Source organism: Tasmannia lanceolata, unplaced genomic scaffold (assembly GCF_043159265.1).
Source record: "Tasmannia lanceolata isolate RefF3 unplaced genomic scaffold, GAP_Taslan_0.1 ptg000023l, whole genome shotgun sequence".
NCBI classification, from domain to species: Eukaryota; Viridiplantae; Streptophyta; class Magnoliopsida; order Canellales; family Winteraceae; genus Tasmannia; species Tasmannia lanceolata.
In genome coordinates this window covers 1,594,062-1,600,087 of record NW_027518700.1, presented here as the reverse complement: position 1 = coordinate 1,600,087, position 6,026 = coordinate 1,594,062, and positions in this window count along the sequence as shown.

Genomic DNA, 6,026 nt, shown 5'->3' with positions numbered 1-6,026 from the left:
TTTCCTTCTTCCCGATTATCCTAACTATTTAGGCTGCTTGTCGCTACCTTGATCCACATGCTTATTGGTTGAACTCCAGCATCACAGTATTACTATTATGACAACGGCAGTGATGCTCACTCCCGTCATAAGATTCCAAGTGACCCACAACCCTATACCATCATCCATAAGGAGATTGTTTGTTTCTTCTCCACTGTATTTCAAATGATTGCCGGGTTGTGAATCACTTAAACAGTCTGAAACACGAAGATCATGCGAGGGAATATGGTGCTCTTAGTCTTTCCCACTGCATCCCTTCCTGTATCATTGTCATGGGTGCATACCTTGCATTATGTGAAACGACCAGTTAATCCAAAAGCTTAAGCCGTTGGGGATGGCATTATTTAATCTTTTATACTTTAACACTGCCCCTCACGTGTGGCCCCTCTTTTTAGGGTTGGCCATTACATAGAGAGAGCTGGAATGACAAATCTGTAGCGATATGCTGAAGCACTTCTCTTTTGACGGTGGCATTTCTTTCTCGAAGAGTCTTTGCCAACTTCCGGAATTGGATTTTAATGCAAGGATTTTTGGACCCAGGACACTTTGATACCATGTGAAACATCCAATTGCTCCAAAATCTTAATTAGTTGGACATGGTGTTATTTAATATTTTATACTTTTAACACTCCCACTCACGTCTGTAAAACAATCATAACCATGGTTTGAAATTTTCCCGAAACAACTGAAATGCTTCCATATCCATTCCCATCGAAACAAAATCTCAATAAATTCCTTCCACATCATTATTTCCGTCGAAATTCCCGATGCCTTGCATGATGTGAAACGACCAGTTAATCCAAAAGCTTAAGCTGTTGGAGATGGCGTTATTTAATATTTTATACTTTAACACCCCCCCCCCTCTCTCACGTGTGGCCCCCTTTTTAGGGTTGACCATTACATAGAGAGAGCTGCAATGACAAATCCGTAGTGATATGCCTAAGCACTTCTCTTTTGGCCGTGGCATTTCTTTCTCGAAGATTCTTCATCAGCTCCCAGAATTGGATTTTAATATCAAGGATTTTTGAACCCAGGACCTTTGCTTTGATACCATGTGAAACATCCAATTGCTCCAAAATCTTAAGCAGCTGGAGATGGCGTTTTTTATTCTTTATACTTTTAACACTCCCCCTCACGTATGTAAAACAATCGTAACCATGGTTTGAAATTTTTCTGAGTCATCTCCATCCCCACGGGAGCAAAATCTCTATAAATTCCTCCTACATCATTATTTCTGTCGAAATTCCTAAAATTCAACCGAAATGGTTAGAACGACAAAAAAAATGGAAAAAATGTTATGATTTGCATTTCATTTCATTTCATTAATGTAGAGAATGATATTTGGTAGGCAACATCATTAAATTGCACGCCAAAGCAATTGTCTCATGGATGGGATGACAGTTCGGCATGTGACCAATAATACCTCGAACTCTATGTGGTATTGACATAGAGTTGGGGTCCTTGGAGGGGAGAGTGGTTATTGTACTCTTTTATGCTTCATTACATTGTACTTCTTTATTGACTTTACTGTTCTAGACATGTGCGGCAACGCATATCACTAGGTGTTCGATGTGATTAAGCCATTATGGATGTCATTATTACTTATGTGATCGTTTCTAGGTATGTATTTGTGGTTATTGTAGCATTTGCCAAAGTTTTAACATTTGCCTTTGTTTTCATACATTTCTGTGATTTTACAAGATCTCCACTAAAATGAAGATGCCTCCCAATGTTGTAAAGCCATGAAAATGAAGAACACACATTTCCTGTTATGAGAGTGCTTCAAATTGATCAAATTGATGAGTCTAGCTACTTCAAATTGGGTTAATGCCCCCCCCCCCCCCCCCCCCCCCAAGATTTTCCAACCCTGCAATATCCATCTAGGGAACTCTTAAAGTAGGAAAAATGAAGGCATGCAATTCCAAATGAGGGGTTGGACCTGTAGCTCAACGGTTGAGGCTTTGTATCTCAACCTTGAGGTCCCTGGTTCAATACTAGCTTACCTACCAAAAAATTGATTCCAATTAATGCAGCAAATATAAATGCAAAACAACCATGAAACAGATTTAAAACTTTAAACAATCAGATCCATGCTATCTGTAACTGGTGCATGAAAGCATCGAGCTTAAATGGTTAGTTCAAGTTGAGATATCAGTTGATATAGCGCAAGCATGCATAGATATGTAGACGCAACCCCATCCACGTCCCAGTGCCGCCATTAAAGAAATGTAAGCCTAAAGGCCCGGAACATCAATGTGAAGCCAAGATTAGCCCGGAACATCGATGTGAAGACCACACAATACAAACACAGATCAAAATCTTGTTTGTACATGCTATCACTTCATTCAAGCTCTCAGTGCTACACAACTTGACAGCACTATGATCAAAGAATATCCGTGGGCTACATCTACACGATAGATTCTATTGAGAATTGGAGTTATTCTCTGGTTCTTTCATCAGACAAACTTTAGGAAAAATCCTAGAAGCACCTATATGCGTATGTGTTGATGCTTAAAGAGAGAAGGCATGCCTTTTATTTCTCTTTAATCAGGTCAAGACATAGAGAATATGCTGCAAAAAATATAAAAGTAAATCCAGTGTAATCCCCTAGAACACAGTAGCAGAGCCAAAAAATGAAAACCCCCCAAAAAATTAAAAGATAAAGTAGTAAGACTGTATTTCCAGGACTAAAATCGGATATTTGTTTACCCATATTTCAGAATCAAAACATGGTTCATCTGAAAGTAACAAAGAAATGATCATTAAGCCTTATTTAAATACAATAGCAAAGAGAGTTTTCTCCTGATTTATTTATGATAATCTTTCTCTATGCTACGACAGCTCACTCCATGCTAAGCAGTTCAATTGCAAGGAGGGATAAAGCACAAGGCAGCTTCGATAACCAGAAACCAAATAGTTAGTAAAATCACAAATTATAGCACATTACTAAAATTTGATGAATCGACTCGATCCCTGGCTGTCTCTACTGAAATCAACAAAAAATCAATCGAGCCCTTGACTTGAAGAATAATTTCCTAATCAAATCATACAATATATTTTTGGAGTAAATCGATATACCTCTAGTGAAACCCCAACTTTATAGAAGCATATCATTAAATAAATTCCTTCGTGAAAGAATCAGTCAACAACAATAAGAAAATAGAAGTTAAATCGATTTGAAAAGGAATCCTTAATTCCCAGAAATCAGGTGCATAATTTTGGGTAAGGAAAAAAATTAACCAAAAACCCCAGTGTATGCCTTTCTGTGTAAAAAAATATCATGGAGGGTTTTAGTGTATTTTGCACATCTTTGTTGGAGGGTTTTAGTGTATTTTTCACATCTTTGTGCATCCATGACAAAAGAAAAAGAAGAAAAACAAATAGCAATAGCACAATTGATCAAGAAATTTTGCATTAGGAAAAAATGAAACAAACAACAAAGAAATCAATAACCTTGTCCTGGCCAAAATGGACTGGAGGGGAGATTTGGGGGAGGGGGGGGGGGGGGGGGGAGGGGTTTCGTGGAAATCCTAATAGAGACAGATAGGAAGGAGGCTGACATGGTTTCGCAGGATCGGTCGGCTCTGAGCAGCTTCGGCGAGTGCTAAAAGGAGGCGGTCATGACCTAGCTGATGGGGAAACCACCAATCAGAAAGGGAAATGGCCTATGGGGAAATCGCCGGAAATAAAGACCCAAAAAAGTATTCATAGAATAGAAGAAGAAGACGGGAGCAGTGGCTAGGAAGATATCTCGAATAAATATCTCTGATTAAAAAAACAATATCTGTGAGGGTTTGACGTGGAAGGCGTTCGATATCATTAGCGAAAAATAAGAAAATAAAAACCGGCTGCGGAGGGGGTGACACGTTGAGATGGGAAATCAACCGACATCTTGAGAAAAATTCTCGGGCCGATAGTTTAGGCGTTTCATGCAAAATGCTTATTTCGCCTGCTATTTTCTCTCCCTCCCCTCTCTCTCTCTCTCTCTCTCTCTCTCTCTCTCTCTCCATGTGAAGATGAAAAGGAGCTTGACACGTAAGAGATTTTTTTTTTTAAAGTTTTTTTTTCAAATAAACCAAAAACATAAAATATATGTTAAGACGAAGGTGTGAAGGGGAGGATGAGAAGTTAAAAATGAACTCTCTTTATTATAATAGATTTATTTATTACAATAGGAGGAAGTCTAAACTGAAGGGAGGCCTTGCAAAAAAGAGGTGAAAGGCTCCCCCATTGGTTGCACTTTGACTGAATTCTAGACCATCATGGGGGAGCCCTTTCACCTCTTTTTTGCAAGGGCTCCCTTCAGTCTAGAATTCCTCCTATAATAGATAAGCATTTCACGCAAAGTGCTTATTTCGCCTGTTATTTTATCTCTCTCTCTTCGTGTGAATATGAAAGGGAGCCTAACACGTAAGAGAATCTTTTTTTTGAAGTATTTTTTTCAAATAAACAAAAACCGGAAAATATATGTTAAGACGAAGGGGAGGCTGACACATTAGCAATGAACAGTAAAACACCCTTTCCTCTTTATTATAATAGATAGATAGATAAATAAATAGATATATAATATCTATCTCTACTTCTATATAGCAGAAAAGAAAATGAGAGAATTATTTGAATTTCTCCCAAAATTTTATGAGTCTATCCTACCCTTATGATGATAAGAATCTGTCATCTTGAGTCAAAAATATCAAAAATACTTTTAAAAATACAAAAAATCTGAAAAGTCATGAGTCATTTGGAGATTAGTTAGGAAAATCTGTTTCCGAACTACGTTGGCATTGATCATCTTCCTCTTAATTATAATAGATAGATAGATAAATGTACAATATCTATCTCTACTTCTATATAGCAGAAGAGAAAAAGGAGAGAATTATTTGAATTTCTCCCAAAATTCTATGAGAATTACACATAACTTTTTTTTACCTTTTTTAACAAAAGTACCAATTCAACCCACATATTTTCAATCCTACCCAATCCTTTATGCTTTTTAACAAAGGCACTCATTAAAGCCAAATAATTTCAATCCTGCCCCCCTCTTTTATGTTTTTTTAATTATGAAAACCTCAATAGATCGGAGGGCTAGGATCAGCCTATGAAAATTATTTTACGGGCATAACTTATTGATGTTGTCTTCCATTACATGGACGGTTTGGATCAACCTATTATGTGCTCCGTACAGTTCTTTGTCGATGCACAAGATTTTTTACTAGTAAATTATATCTATATAGCAGAAGAGAAAATAAGAGAATTATTTGAATTTCTCATAAAAATCTAATAGAATTACACATCACTTTTTTTTGACTTTTTTTTAACAAAGGCACTTATTCAACCCACATATTTTCAATCCTACCCCCTCCTTTATGTTTTTTAACAAGGCACCCATTAAAGCCACACAATTTCAATCCTATCCCTGTCTTTTATGCTTTTTAATAATAAAAAGGTGAACAAAGTCAACATTGTCGCATTTTTTTTTGTTGCAAAATTACGGATTTGGTGCTTATGTTACATAATACTACTGATTTTTGTTAACATATTATATAATACTACGGATTCAGGACACCTTTCAAAATATTGACGCATTCCAGGCACCTCAAGAAGAACAACATATTATGAAAACCTCTATAGATTGGAGGGCTAGGATCAGCCTATAGAAATAATTTTACAGGCACAACCTATTTATGTTGTCTTCCATCACATGGTTGGTTTGGATCAACCTATGATGTGTTCCATCACATGGGTTTTTTTTACTAGTATATATTAATAGATGGGGGCAACAAAGGAAATTATCATTTTTCAAGGGTAAGTAAAGACCAAAAGCTGCCAAAAATTTCCGTTTTTACAGGTGGATATTCAGAAAAAGCTACGACTTTCCTTCCAGCTTATTATAGTAGATAGTAGATAGATAGATATAATATTATATTATATTATATGATTTACTAGTATGATTAGGGCTCCAAGCATGGCAAGTGACGCATTGCACATTT